This window comes from Schistocerca americana, chromosome 10 (assembly GCF_021461395.2).
Source record: "Schistocerca americana isolate TAMUIC-IGC-003095 chromosome 10, iqSchAmer2.1, whole genome shotgun sequence".
NCBI lineage: Eukaryota > Metazoa > Arthropoda > Insecta > Orthoptera > Acrididae > Schistocerca > Schistocerca americana.
Genome location: NC_060128.1, coordinates 123,600,299 through 123,615,737, shown reverse-complemented (window position 1 = coordinate 123,615,737; position 15,439 = coordinate 123,600,299).

Below are 15,439 nucleotides of genomic sequence, written 5' to 3'. Positions count from 1 at the left end.
ACGAATTACACAAGTAATGCAGCAATCTTCTCTAAACTCCATGTAATTTCTCCGAGAAGAGGCGCACTGTGCGCGAGGCGAATGGCATCGTGCAGGATAGGCGAAACGACCCCGGCTGAAGCAGGTGTGCATAAACTGGTTGCCAGCAAATAGCAGCGCTTACCGATTTTGTGAGATATTTCCTTCTGAATTCGCCGACACGTGCTCCTTAAGAGATATAAAGGCGGGAGTAACTCGCATGCGGGTGCTGGCCGCCTACCCCACGTGGCTTTAGTGGCGAATGAAAACGGTATGATGGTACATCTTGTGCGTGTAGTTCGTCATAATGGCAGCCTGACCGCACAGAAGCACAAGCGGTGGGGCGTAATTAGTGAGCGCTGGCGCTAGCAGGAAGACACTTTCATCGCGGGTAAGCTTCTAATGAGTCCCGGGGTCAGAACGAGAATGGCTGAGGTCGCAGACTGTGGTCTACTTGCTGCCCACCTGCTACAGTGAAACAAGTTCGGAGAGCCATTCCATACAGGAAAGACAGGGGTGCTTCCAATAATGCAATAAAATTCGTTGAAATTCTACTATCTACGTGGTAGTTGGCGGGAGGTACCCCCGTGTTTTCACTCATGAACCACAGCTGGAAAGATCTTGTCGCGTCACAGAAAGTTAGTTAGTTATTTACATATTCCATAGATCATTTTGACGATTCCTTTATCGAAGTGATGCAGAACTAGCCATTTTACAGCATATGTATATATTATTCAGTGTTAACATCAATGAACGCACTATCACTTTTAGTCCTACTCAAACAACTAAATTGAAACCTAGTCCCAACAGGGAATCATATAGCGCTCTTAGAAAAAAGTGTTCCGAGACTGTTACCTGAAATGCTCCTCCATGATACTGACAATAGGAAGATTAATAATTAAATCACTAAAGACCAAGAACTCCCATGGATATGACGGGATATCTAGCAGAATACTGAAGTATTGTTCTATGTATGTTAGCCCAGTTCTCAGCCATATCTGTAACTTTTCCTTTAGGAGTGGTCGGTTTCCTGACCGATTAAAGTACTCGGTAGTGAAGCCACTTTATAAAAAGGGATACAGGGATAATGTTGACAATTATAGACCTATTTCTATGCCATCGGTGTTTGCTAAAGTTATCGATAAGGTTGTATATAAAAGGTTACTGGAGCATTTAAATTCACATAATTTGCTGTCAAATGTACAGTTTGGTTTTAGAAATGGTTCAACAACTGAAAATTCTATATTCTCTTTTCTCTGTGAGGTTTTGGACGGATTTTCTTTGATTTAACGAAGGCTTTTGACTGTGTTGACCACAAGATATTACTGCAGAAGTTGGACCATTATGGAGTAAGGGGAGTAGCAGAAGGTAATTCTCCGCAATATTGAGAGTGTTAGTGATGTTCAGTCCCAATGGGGCACTGTTAAGTAGGGCGTTCCCCAAGGGTCGGTGCTGGGGTCACTGCTGTTTCTTATTTATATAAATGATATGCCTTCTAGTATTACAGGTGATTCAAAAATATTTCTGTTTGCTGATGACATCAGCTTGGTAGTGAAGGATCTTGTGTGTAATATTGAAACATTATCAAATAATGTAGTTCATGAAATAAGTTCGTGGCTTGTGGAAAATAATTTAATGCTAAATCACAGTAAGACTCAGTTTTTACAGTTTCTAACTCACAATTCAACAAGAACCGATATTTTGATTAGACAGAATGGGCATATTGTAAGCGAGTCGCAACAGTTCAAGTTCCTAGGCGTTCGGATAGATAGTAAGCTGTTCTGGAAAGCCCATGTTCAGGATCTTGATCAGAAACTAAATGCTGCTTTATTTACCATTAGAACAGTATCTGAAATAAGTGACCGTTCAACACAAAAAGTAGTCTACTTCGAATATTTTAATACGCTTATGTCATATGGTATTATTTTTTGGGGTAGTTCTTCTGATTCAAAAAGGGTATTTTTGGCTCAAAAACGGGCTGTTCGAGCTATATGTGGTGTATGTTCGAGAACCTCTTGTCGACCCCTATTCAATAGTCTGGGAGTTCTGACATTGCCCTCATAGTATATATTTTCTTTAATGTCGTTTGTTGTTAGCAATATTAGCTTATTCCCAAGAGTTAGCAGCTTTCACTCAGTTAATACTAGGCAGAAATCAAATCTGCATGTAGAATGCACTTCTTTGACTCTTGTGCAGAAGGGAGTGCAGTATTCTGCTGCATCCATTTTCAATAAGCTACCACAAGAACTCAAAAATCTTAGCAGTAGCCCAAACTCTTTTCAGTCTAAACTGATGAGTTTCCTCATGGCTCACTCCTTCTATTCTGTCGAGGAGCTCCTGGAAGAGCTGAGAAATTAAGCAAATTCCAGTGTTACATTGTTGATTTTCATTATTTAAACTTACAACGTGTCGCCTGAATATGTTTCTTATATTTCATTTTATCTGTTTCTACTATCGTGTTATAATTTCATGTATTGACTCGTTACATGACCATGGAAACTTCTCCTTAATTTGGTCCCACGGAACAATAAATAAATAAACAACTACAGTTAATTTTTTTAACTATCTTCTAGTTTTTATCTAGAAATTCTTCAGTGGAATAGAAGCTGTCCAGGAGAAATGATTCCACATTATATGGAAAACTTGCTTCGCTACGTGTCAGACATTTTATGTTACTGGGCAAATGATCAAAAATGTCTGTAGCTGCATGTTGAACTTCTTTCTGAGCCACTGACAGCTTCAACAATGGGTAATAAAGGTCACCTTTCCCTGTAGTGTCGTGTTCTTCTCAAATTGCAATGGATTATTTATGACGAATTTCCTTAGCGAATATCTGTATTGTTACGGTACAATTAAAACGCCTAGCTCGTTGAAGAGGTACCTACATACGTCTGTCGACGAACGCCACGTATTATTCTAACTGCTCGCTTTTGTCAAATCAACCCCTTATTTCTGAATGATGAGTTACCATAGAAAATTAGGGAACAAGACATTATTGAGTGGAAATATGCAAAATATATCAGGAGGTTGATACGATTGTGTCCAAGATTATCATTTACACGAAGAGCAAAAATAACTGAATTCAACTGTTTGAGAAGCTCAGCACTATGCTTCTTCAAGTTCAAATTTTCAACAGTATGTACACTCAAAAATTTGGAATATTCTGCCCTATTTACTACCCCCCGCTTGTGTGCTACCCTAGTTGTTGTTATCACTATTTTTTCTAAATTTAGGGAAAGTTCATTTTCAGACAACCAATTAATTATTATTTGGAAAATAGCATTCACTAATTCTTCAATTCCTTTCTGTCTAATATGACTTACTATAACACTAGTATCGTTTGCAAAAAGTAAAAGATTTGCTTGTTGAATGGTAAGCAGAAGGAACCTGTGTTATTGCAAAGATGGCCACTCAACTTTTCACTTGTTCCGCGTTGGAACAGCGATCTGTGATACGTTTTTAGAGTAGCGAAGCTGCTACGTTTGTGGAAAAGCATAGCACGATGAACACGCAGTACAGTGTTTCTTGGGTGTAGCTGCTGCAGCTGTGCGAGAAGTTATTGTTCCGTGTGTGTCAGTTACAACAACGAAATTGTTTTCAACAATTAACCAAAAAAATAATATGTGCAGCTACACTAGCTCGCAAAATGTGAAATGCAAGTGGTAGATGAGAAGGGAGTGAGACAGGAGTGTGGCCCATCGCCCATGTTATTTAATCTGTACACCGAGTAAGCTGTGCAGGAGACCAGGCAGAAATGTGGAAAGGGGATTATAAAAACGCTGAGAGTGATACAACTTATGTGAATCTACTCTACTGCAATGCCATTAATGTTTAAAATAATGAGCTACAGCACAGTACTACAGTAAGTTGCTGACATATGATAGGTCTACTGTAAGAGAGAAATTTTCTAGCGGTGAAATCTACAACAGACATGTTCTCAGATAACGTTTTCTATCGCGACTGAGATTGGCGGAAGGCATATTTCGCTTGCTTTGTCGGATGTTGTCTCCTTCTTTTTCTTCCTTGGACATGAATACAAAATGGTGGTGATGAAATGAAGTGATCGTATGGCATTGTTGGCCGAGAGGTACCATTCTGGTTCTGCAGCCAAGTGTAAGTCATATTTCAGTCGGCGCCACATTGGGCGACTTGTGACCGATGATGAGGATGAATTTATGATGAGAACAACACAACACCGAGTCTCCAAGCGGAGAAAATTTCCGACTCGGCCGGGAATAGAACCCGGACCCAGTGCATGGTAGGCAAGCACGCTACCACCCAGTTAAGCAGACGGACTACCACAAAATGGTTAGGCAGACTAAAGAATAAGGTAGCCCACGCCATTGTATTTTGGAGCTCACCGTTTATTTTTCCGAAATGTTACAAAAAATAAAGCGCTCGGCTTCACAATGGCGGAAGGATTATTTCGCTTGCTTTGTTGGATATGGCCTGTTTCTTTCTCTTTTTGAAAATGAATACAAATTGAATATACAGGTTAAAAACGTACTCCACACCATTGTATTTTGGGACTGACCTTGATGTTTTGCCTAGTGTTACAAAAAAACAAGCAAGCTTCTGACTTTGTGCATTGAGCTTCACAACCCCAGGAGAACACAAATAACATCTGCCTCTCACTCCTTTCATTTATTTCAAGCTACTGAAAATGAAGCGCCAGAGATAAAACTGCACAAGTGAGTGACTAACAATACTTAATGAGGAAACTTTAAGACAAAAACGTTAGATAAAACCACGAATGAGTTACGGAGCAGCCACATAAGGTACGAAAAATTATTGTATTTTATCTTCTGGTAAACCTTCCGGGATGTAAGGTCGTGGTCCATGAAACTCTTCAGCTCCTAACGTTTCGTCCAGAGCTGCGCTGGACATCTTCAGAGGGGCGTTTCCCCTCCGGTGAGTCTTGCAAGTGAGTCGGCAAGACTCACCGGAGGAGAAACGCCCCTCTGAAGATGTCCAGCGCAGCTCTGGACGAAACGTTAGGAGCTGAAGAGTTTCATGGACCACGACCTTACATCCAGGAAGGTTTACCAGAAGATATGTCATCTGGACGTGAAAGCCTTCATATTATTGTATTTTACTTTTCACTATTGTACGGAAACCACAAAGGAATTTTTATGTTAACAGTTATGACATAAAAGGCTGAAAAACCCATGAAGTAAACAGAGGCGTGTGAAATCACATCTTCGAACTGCGTTGCGTCCAACTTAACTGCGCATAACAAGGCCTGACAGGATCAAACTACCAAATGTTATAGTACTCATATTTCACGCAAACATCCAGCGTGGTGAATTATACCATGGCATAAGGGATTTGGCAGGACTAAGTACTGAATTTATTTTTATTTTATTTTCGGTGTAAACTTTTTTTCTAAATTTTATGTTATATATCGGCGGGAGAGATGTTTCATGCATACTGTGACAGTTTTAAATCATCGTCCAAGAATACTGCAAGATCCATATGTTATAAATGGATGAGTTTTGCCACATATATTTACAGAATCGTGTCGGTATTGTTTACTTAAGTAGTTTCCGGAACTAAAACTCCTTTCGAAACATTCTTGAAAAATTACCACGGCTAGCTCTGTAACGCCAAGATAAGTAGTTTAATCTCTTATTGCCTTCGGTCCGAGCGAGGTTAAAGGTTCGACTGTGGTTAATCCTCACTCGTTACGTCCTGAGCTCGATAAGATTCAATTAAATGTTTTGCAAAGAAAATTAAAATACCACATTCTCTTTTGGACATGTTAGAGAGAAAAATAGACTACAATGTCAGCGCTGTACCATACTCGAAGCAACATTACGCAATCCGCAGGTAATTCATAACCTTCATTATATCAATGCCATTTCCACAGTTTTCCCATGTTAGTCATTCTCATTTTCATACAGGTTATCTTTTCGTTCCATTGGCACCAGAAGGAAATTATCTCATTGTGAAGCTGAAGTTCCAACGAACAAACAGCGCCTCGCAAACACACGCTCATCTAGATATGTTTCGGCTTGGGCAACAGTTTTGACCAGATAAACCGTTCCGTTATTCCCACCAAAAATTCGCCTTTCATATGAGGTTCGACATATGTGCGAGATACTTGAATGTTACCTTGTGAAGTTGCCTTTTCTATTGTCCTACTTACTACGGGATGATACAGCTTGAAGATTTGCAGTAGCCTATAGAAGAGAATATACACTCCGGAATTTATATGTAAGAATGCATTTGACCACTGTATTTCCAGAGAATTTCCATACCTTTTAAACGTCATTTTACAGTCTACGGATGGCTATTTCACTAGCTTATTACCGCCCAGCAACGGGCACGTCAGTTACAACGTGATAGCTGTCTCAATCACTACAATACACAAAAAGTTTCAGAAGTAACGAGGTACTACACAGGCGGCATATACGTCAGCCTTAAAATTTAATTGGCGGATGCGAACACAAAACTCATAATTTGTTTTGGATTTGTGCGTATAGTTATCTGGCCGAAGTGACCGATCGGTTCTAGGCGCTACAGTCTGGAGCCGCGCGGCCGCTACGGTCACAGGTTCGAATCCTGCCTCGGGCATGGATGTGTGTGATGTCCTTAGGTTAGTAAGGTTCAAGTAGTTCTAAGTTCTAGGGGATTGATGACAACAGCAGTTAAGTTCCGTAGTGCTCATTTGAACCATTTTTGTGCGTATCGTTAATTGTATCCCCTTCAGTTCAAAGAAATAGCTAAGTTACAGTTCTAAGGCTGTGTGCCAATTAAATCCACAAAAAACGCAAAACGAAAAAGTATACCTTGATGTCGTCCCTGTTGGACATACATATTATTAATCAGCTCTTGAAAAGAAGGCACAGCTAAGATACAACAGTCCGCTAATACATGAAGTACCTTTTATGCGGCAAGAGAACTTATGGAGTGCGTATTATTGCACTGACCATAAAACTGGGAAAATGCCATTAGCAGAGAGCCAAACAAATTTCTATGTCAAATTTAGTAAAACGACTTTTTGAGATTATTTTTCTTTCTCTTCACATTCAGGAAGAAGACATACGAGTTTGTTTGTAATCAGTATCTGCAAGATTTACCATGTTCTGTCCTGCTATTTTGCTGTGGAATAGTAACGGTTCAAATACTCATTTGGTGTCCGTCCAACATGGCTATTCACTCAGTTACGTCAATCAACGACCTTGTTTTTCCAGGTTATTCAATATTTTGCCGTCGAGTACTCCAAAGCGCAATTGTGTCTATGTAAGAATTCTCTCCTTTTGTTAAGTTAATACGAAGTTTCTGTGTTTTACAAAAAAAAGCCTCTGATCAATAAAATGAGAGCTGCAATGCCAAACACAGTACAGATCATTAAGTTGTTTTTGTAAATGGAAATGCCAGACAAAATCTAAAAGAAAGGGGACCTACTCGAGCAGTGAGTAAATGCTCAGTTTTCATTTAAAATAAGTATATGTTGTACATGCTGAAGCTGGAACTTCAGACAAGTGTAATGATAACAAAGAGAAGAAACAGCATAAAGACAAAACTCTACCTTACCACGTTAGGAGGTTTGAGACAGATTTCTACATTCGTCGTATTGTCCGGTCAAGGAATATCACGAAAGAAATATAGATTCACGAAAAAGCAGCTACATGTTACCGCGTGATTTTCGTTTGGATTTATAATTCGTAATTAGGAAACGTATCTCAAGAATTGCTTTCTTTGGATAAATTTCCGGACCATTACACTGCCAACGATCAATATCACCATACAAAAATAATGCTCTTTGCCAGCTTAAAAGAAAGCATGTGAAAAATTCCAAGAAAACGTTGCTGTGTGCACCCAACGCCCCTGTCGGCAGACCGCCGAACTCCGTAGTACGTCGGCGCTAGTGCGCGTGCGCGGCTGCGACCTTCCCCCAGCTGCGCCGCTCCGCCAATACAAACGCGTGGCCTCCTACCCCGGTTCCCGTTACCAACTACCAGCGCCATCTGGGGAGCAGCTGAGTAACGGTACTACTCCCGCCCCTCCGCGGCGCGCGGGATTACGTCGTACACTCCCATTGGCTACAGCGTGACGTCACAGCCACTGCCATTATGGCTGCCATCGTGTGACGTCACAAAGGCGGGGTTTGATGATGGCCGCTGCGCATGCGCACTTTTAATTTCGCGTCAGCTCCAATCGCAGTTCCCGCCTGCAGTAGCTTGGAAGACATGGAGCATGGCAAATGACGAATTTCGCTCAAGAAACAGCGTTTGTGTTAAATAGTGAGACTGAGTAGAAAATTGGAAATCGCACGGATGCAGCAATAAAACAGCGCGTATTTATGCTTTTGTTAACGGCCATCAGTAGGTAATGGAGGCCTGGTTACAAACGACTGCCAATCTGTTTACTAAGGATAAATAAACCTAATCTAAAGTGATTCTGTAGTGATATTTACGATAAAATATTATACATGCTGTGCTATTACTAAAATACTTAAATAATCGTTATTAAGTTTCAAAACTAGAAAGTGAAGAGTGATTTTTGCTCTTTTTGGTAAACATATTATATCATTTTAATAACTATTTAACCGACACAGTATAGCAGGTAAGGTCATGTGCAAGTGGTTACTACGGTTATAAACATCTATCAAATAGAGTAAAGGCTAGCCTGATGATAACAACGAAACTGCAAAGAAAGGTTTCTCGACGATTTTTCTCCTATCGTAATTTTTGACGCACGGTATACAACACATCAGCTATGGCGTTACACGATGGTCTGTAGGTCGGGCGCGACATCGTTTGCGGTTTCCTTCTCGTTTCCGTTATCAAATAAGCACATCAACGTTGTATTTACGCTGAATTTGCAGAAGTCTTTAACCATTACAGTATTAAATTTGTAAGTCGTTCTAGTGACTATTAACTGCAACCGAATGGTAATAAATTCTAACTTTAAGCTGTGATATTTCTATTTGTGCTTTTGTCTGCGACGGTTTTCGAGCATCTTCTGTTCGTGTCTTGTTATCATTTTCGACGACACACTTGCTGAATTTTCTGGGTAATAACTGTATATATATATATATATATATATATATATATATATATATATATTTATTTATTTATTTATTTTGCGTGTATCGTCTGATAATGGAGTTAATATTCTGAAACGTAAAGTGACTTTTATAATTCGAGTACGTGTCCTGTACCTCGCACTAAAACAACTTTCATACAATATTCGTAACGTATGTAAATATGCACACACAAATAACAGTTTAACTGAAATGAAATTTAAACGAATATATTGTACCCAGTTGTTATATAGTGTTCAAAGTTTGTACTTCAATGTTTATTATTCAGCTGTATTCAGTAGTTGCAACGAGTTGTCAACGAACAATGTTACTTATCTTCTGTTGATATGTTCACATTTTTAGAATCATTAGGTGAAATGTTACTTTTAGCGAAACTAGTGTTATGTTATAATATTTTTCGTACCTGCTGTTGCAACCAGAACATCCCCCAAATGGTAAATAATCTGTCTTTGATGAGCGTCCATGTGTCTGATAGCATATAGTTACGTATTATGTACGACACTATAAGTATACCACAAAGAGGAACTCATGTCAGAAACGTTACGTTCAGTATGTTAATGCTATAGGACATGAAGATGCACCTAAAAATAACAAGACTTAAAGGTATGTGAGTTTGAATAAAATTATTTACGGGTGAATATGGAAGGTAGCCTATACCAGCTCTCAGTTTTACGACAAAAAATATTTAGAGTATTGACAAGATGCTTTCGTTTCACAGCACACGAAACAGCTCTGGCAGTTCTCGTGTCCGGAGACTTACGTAAAAAGTGTTCAGTCTGTGAACAAATATATTTATAAAGTATAATTCACAGAGTCGGATTTCTGAGCCCATTAGCTCCGCTAAGAAAAACATAAAAAGGTCCAAACACTGATAATGTGATACATGGGGACAGCAAAGTTAAAGGGACTAATCAAGTCGTAATTGTTTCATATGGCGTCATCAAAAATAGTTATAGACCTATAGTCCATAACAATTCTTACATTTGTACCTGACGAGATGCGTGTGTCACGAAAAACAAAGCGAATATTTAATGATACTGCTAATATTCGAATGTTGAGTGGTGAGAATACTTCGACTCCCATACAACATCACTGGACCATGGGAATCGGGTACTGCATTCCGCCGCTGTAAGAGCAAAAGTCCTCTTCTTCAAGATGGAGCTGAAATTTCCGAGTTTGAAACCAGTGACATGATTTTTGAATTACACTCAGGAAAGGCAGGATGTGATTGATCCCTGTTTTTTTTTCTTTTTCTTATACAAGTGGGAACTTTTTTGTTTATATTAATAATGGGTAAGTATAAAAACATTCTTTTTTGATTCGGAATGTTGAGTAACTCTCTAATCTGACTATACTGAGACCCAAATTTTAACGTGCACGTTTCACTCGATATGATCTATCATTTCTTATTTACACACAAAGATTTAACAAAGTGAAAATTACATTAAGTGACATATATAAAAAAAAGATTTGATTCCAATAGACCTGTGGTAGTAGAACATGATTTGTTCCTGAGGTAAGTAGACGTTACAGATGAACTGAATTCACGATGTCCTAAGCGAGCATTGAGAATATCATACCCAATAGCGTCTCCATGCTGCAGCTTGCGTTACATATCTAGCATTCTAGAGTTTACTGGCTATTGCGTCATCGTATTTGAGCGTATAACTAATATCGTATGTGATTTATGGTTGGAGAACGCCGTAACTACTTCGTAATTTTACCAAACTCCTCGACAGGTCTGGGTTTGTCTTCAGGGAGGCGGATATCAAGTTCCAGAATACTTTATCATGAGGCCAACATTAGGTAGTACCGCGTATCTGTCTCGGGTAACCGGCGAATAATTGTTAAGTTACAAGGGTTGTAACCTGAGGATAATAGAGCTTCTTATACACAATATTAACACAAAACTGTGCAAATCACGTTTGGTTCAGTTGTAAATTCGATATGAAGAAGGTTATCTCTCAGTTTTATAACTGACAACGAAAACTGGTAGGAACCTGACAATTTAAGAATGAAAGGGACGTTGTTGATATTAATAGTTTAGAGATTTGGAAACTTATGACAGTAGAAAAGTTATATACTGAGATGGATTCCCGTTTCTTTGAAGAGAACGCTGGTGGAAAGTCGAACAGCGGAGGTTCAGTTAACTGGTTGTACTCCCTCTCGAAGGGAATTTCACGTTTGCGTGTCCCAAATGCGGTCCGATACATTTTTTTAGATATAATGAATTAAGCGCTGTTTTAAGTGAAATAGCTACCACAGTAATGGACTATTCCGTCACTGCTTTCAAGACTTAATTCACCTTCGTCAATTAAAATGCTAAATGTGAATATTCTGCAGTATTTATTTTATTACTGAGTGGTTTTTGGCTTGTAATGCTATTGATAGAGAGTCATACCATTTTAATTTGTCATTTTAATACGGTGCCGCCTTTCTATTACATGAAACGCTTTCAGATATTTGCGACACATATCGCGCTTCTTATTATTTGTGAAAAAAATGTAAAACACTATTTACACAGAAGACTAGATACATAGGTATCGAAATCTATATTTAAAACTTATCTTCAAGTGCCATCACATTAATGGATTAGTTCATATTTTTGAATTAAGACTAACTGACGTAGTGGTAAAGGATTTATTTCTATTATTAACCAGTTTCCCGCTTATAACGCAATGGTTAGAAAATAATAATATTTTATTTTTTCTCTTTTTAATGCTATTTCTGTTGCTGCGACGAAATGAAACGCTGTTAAATGTTTGCGTTTCTCTTCTTTTTATTTACAAAGTAAGTTTGGTGGTATGTAAGACACTATTTCATCCGTAACGTAACACATCTTCATAATTTATTAAATAAGGTATTGAAGATTTTCGTTCATTCGTAAACCATTAACTACATTCGAAGGTACAATGTTATTAACAAAACATGAAATACAATATTTTCAAACGTTTTATGTGCAAAGACAACAGCAGTGCAATAAACCTTTTATGACATACCTGCAATTGTAATGTTTAACGTACATAATACATTTGTTTTTAAATCAGATACATATAACAAATGTTACTCCGCTGTATTACGATTTTGAGACATTCGGAACTCGAGGGGGGTCTTTAGTTGTTTATACATAAAAATTTTACAGGCGCCTTCAGTTGTTTATTATGTGTCAAATTTTTATGCATAAACAAGTAAAGAAGCCTATCGAATTTCGAATGTATCAAGAGGCTAGTAATACAGTCAAGTAACATTTGTTACAGCTGAACATTACAATTTCAGGTATGTCACAAAACATTTAGTACACTGCTGTATTCTGTGGGCACAAAATGTTTGCAAATATTGTGTTTCATGTTTTGTTGATAAAATTGCACTTCTAATGTAGGTAAGCGTTCGAGAATGTACGAAAGTGTTCGAATCTAGTCAGTAATAAATATTATTTGCAACTCTGATGGAAACCATGACTAGGCCTAAAAAATTACAAATATAGTGACTTGTTGATCCTGACCCCAACACAATGTTCGAATTACATAAGATATCTTTGTATGCAGGCTAGAAACATCCCTCGGAACGTGCGAGCACTGAATTTTTTAAATCATATGAATTCTATTTTGGCAATGTTTGGTCATATTTCCACTTAGATGGAACTCTTCCTGGCTGGCTCGTCCTGCCGTTCTGATTCGTTGCACGCGCGTTACATTTTTGAGCGAACCAATGCTACTGATGGCCACCGCACTCACGTCTCGCGTCTTTTATTTTTTATGGTTTCTAAAATACGTAAAATGTGCATGCGTGCTTCATCGAAGTCTGTGAACACGGAATTTTTGGTATAGGCTGTTACTAATTTTAAGAATTTTTAACTTGGTTTCAATGTGATTTTGTGCCATTACACGATACATAGTGATTCTCGGTCGGAAATGGATAATAAACAAAAAAATACAATAACGTTTTGCTATTTGCAGATGACAACCTGTAGCCTGTGTAATAGACCTAGGGCCACTAACACAAATATCCACAGTTTCATGTGAGATTTGTAAACAAATGCATATCTTACATACACTGTTCTTTCTGCAAAACTAGGACATTTAGACGTATCGTAAATAAACAATATAGCATACATCAACATAGTGACCATGTCTCGACTCCGTATTGTACGCTCACCAATGCAAAATATTTGACAATAATCCCTCATTTTTAAAGTGTAAATATTTTTGCCAAAAGTTTCTTTAAAGATAACATGTAACAACAACTTTTCAGAAAAGAAATGAACAAATAAACCCACTGAAGATAACACAAAAAGTTCTGAAACGCGTCTTAGTGAAAACAAAACTACAAAGGTGTCTTACATAAGGTGGAATTCCTCTCCAAGAATAATAATCGCCCTTTACACTCGACTCTGTTCCCTGATACTGTTTCTTCTTCTTCTTCTTCTTCTTCTGTCTCCTAGCGGATCCCAGTAAACAGAGTGAAACAAAGTTCACGCTATTTGCGCTCTCGGACGCCATGCTGCGATGCCTTGCATACTAACAGTACAAAAATGTCTTAAAAATTTCGTGTGGTGCACATTTTTGGTACACAATGAACGTCCAAGTAAGGCAATTTGGCACCGCAATAAGCAAATGATCAAGTGTCTTCATTCAGTTCACTGTGCGCGAATGCAGCTTGGCCACAGCCTTAAGGAGACGATACAAACAGACACGTTGCAAAGGAGTCGCGGTTGTACAGCCCGATTTGCAAAACTAGTAGGAAGTGTACTCCCACAATTTTCCATACTTAAGACTGAAGTTTGACTGTCTTAAGTTTGTGCACAATAATTTATGAACTGATATTGTTTCCTGTTATTTTGTTGTGTTTCTGCAATGTTAAACTTGTTAAGGGTCCATTCTCCATAGTTATGCTATAAAATGAGCTATTTTTACGATTTTGTTTTGGAAAAACTAACGAAGCAATCAACGTATATCTTTTTGCCGATTATTTATTGATTCTTCGAAAACATTGTCTGACTTTTTAAGACACTGAATCGGCATGATGCCCCCCATGTGATGAGCTACAGTTGCTCTGTCCAGAATGAGGTGAGTCCATGACGAAAGTCCCGCAGTCTTCAAATCTTACATGAAAAAAATTAAAAAAAGAAACATTTTCTTTGTAGGATACTGAGCACGAATTAATAGCACAGTTTTTTGAAATTTGAGAAATATTGCATTTCATTGTGATTGAATGGATCGCGGGCACACTAATAAAGACATCTTTCTGAAATTTGGATGAAGTGGTCCTCGGATATGTCTGCAAAGAGTAATGGGCTAATTCTTTTCCTTTAATTTATTCATTATTTATTGCAAGAAAAATGTAACCACAACCACACGCCATAACTTCACTTATATTCCAAGCTTCCTCCATTTTATGATTTTGTCAAATTTCCAAAAACCTGAGCTATTACTCTGTGCGCAATATCCTATAGATTAAGGATTTTTTAAAATAAAACTTGTAGACTGCAGTAATTCTGCTATGGAGACACCTCATTTTGGACAGAGCAACTTTAACTAGTCGGATGGGGGCGGGGGGTGTTGATGACTGAAAATCTTTAACAAAATCAGAAAATGTTGTTCATGAATCTATAATTAATGTACAGAAAGGTTTACGTTGATTACGTCATTAGTTTCCCAAAAAAAATCGCTTAATACAGACTGACTGGGGAGAATGGACTCTTCAATAAAAACTGAAGAAGAAAATTTAGTGCAGTGAATATAGTTCTGCGTTAGCGTACCGAAGTTCGCCATTCCAGTTCCGGCTCTGAGTGTTTTTTTTTTATTTTTTTTTTTAATTTCCGAAGTTTAGATTGCGTCATATAGTATATGTCTTGTTAATAGTCGTACAGTTGAACAGCAATTACTCCAGGTCTTACATAAAACGCGTGCAATTATCTATAGCTTATCAGTAAACGGATAACCCGGTTCATAGTATATGACACCAGTTGCAGACTGCCAATCTAGCGGCTTATAGGCACAACAACAGTTTGATTTTCACTCATCATGCCACGTCGTCCCATCCCATTCGATGGTCCGGCAAACGAGGCTTCCCCACAAGTTATGGTCTTAAACTTCTCTCACTCTTCGATTTTGCCCCAAGTATATGCTCTCTGATCGATATGACATTTCACCATAGGTGTGCAATTACCTGTAGACCTGAGTCTCCGTCTTCCTGTAGGTCTTTTATTTGCGAGTTTTAACTCACACACTTGTCTAGTTAGCCTGTTATCATCCATGCGTCGCATACCATACCATCCGAGCCGCTGCTAGATTATTTTGTGTTGCAGTCTTACAAAGTAGGTCTGTTTTCGGCTTTCCACTGTCGGGATTCTGTCCCCAAATGTCTTTC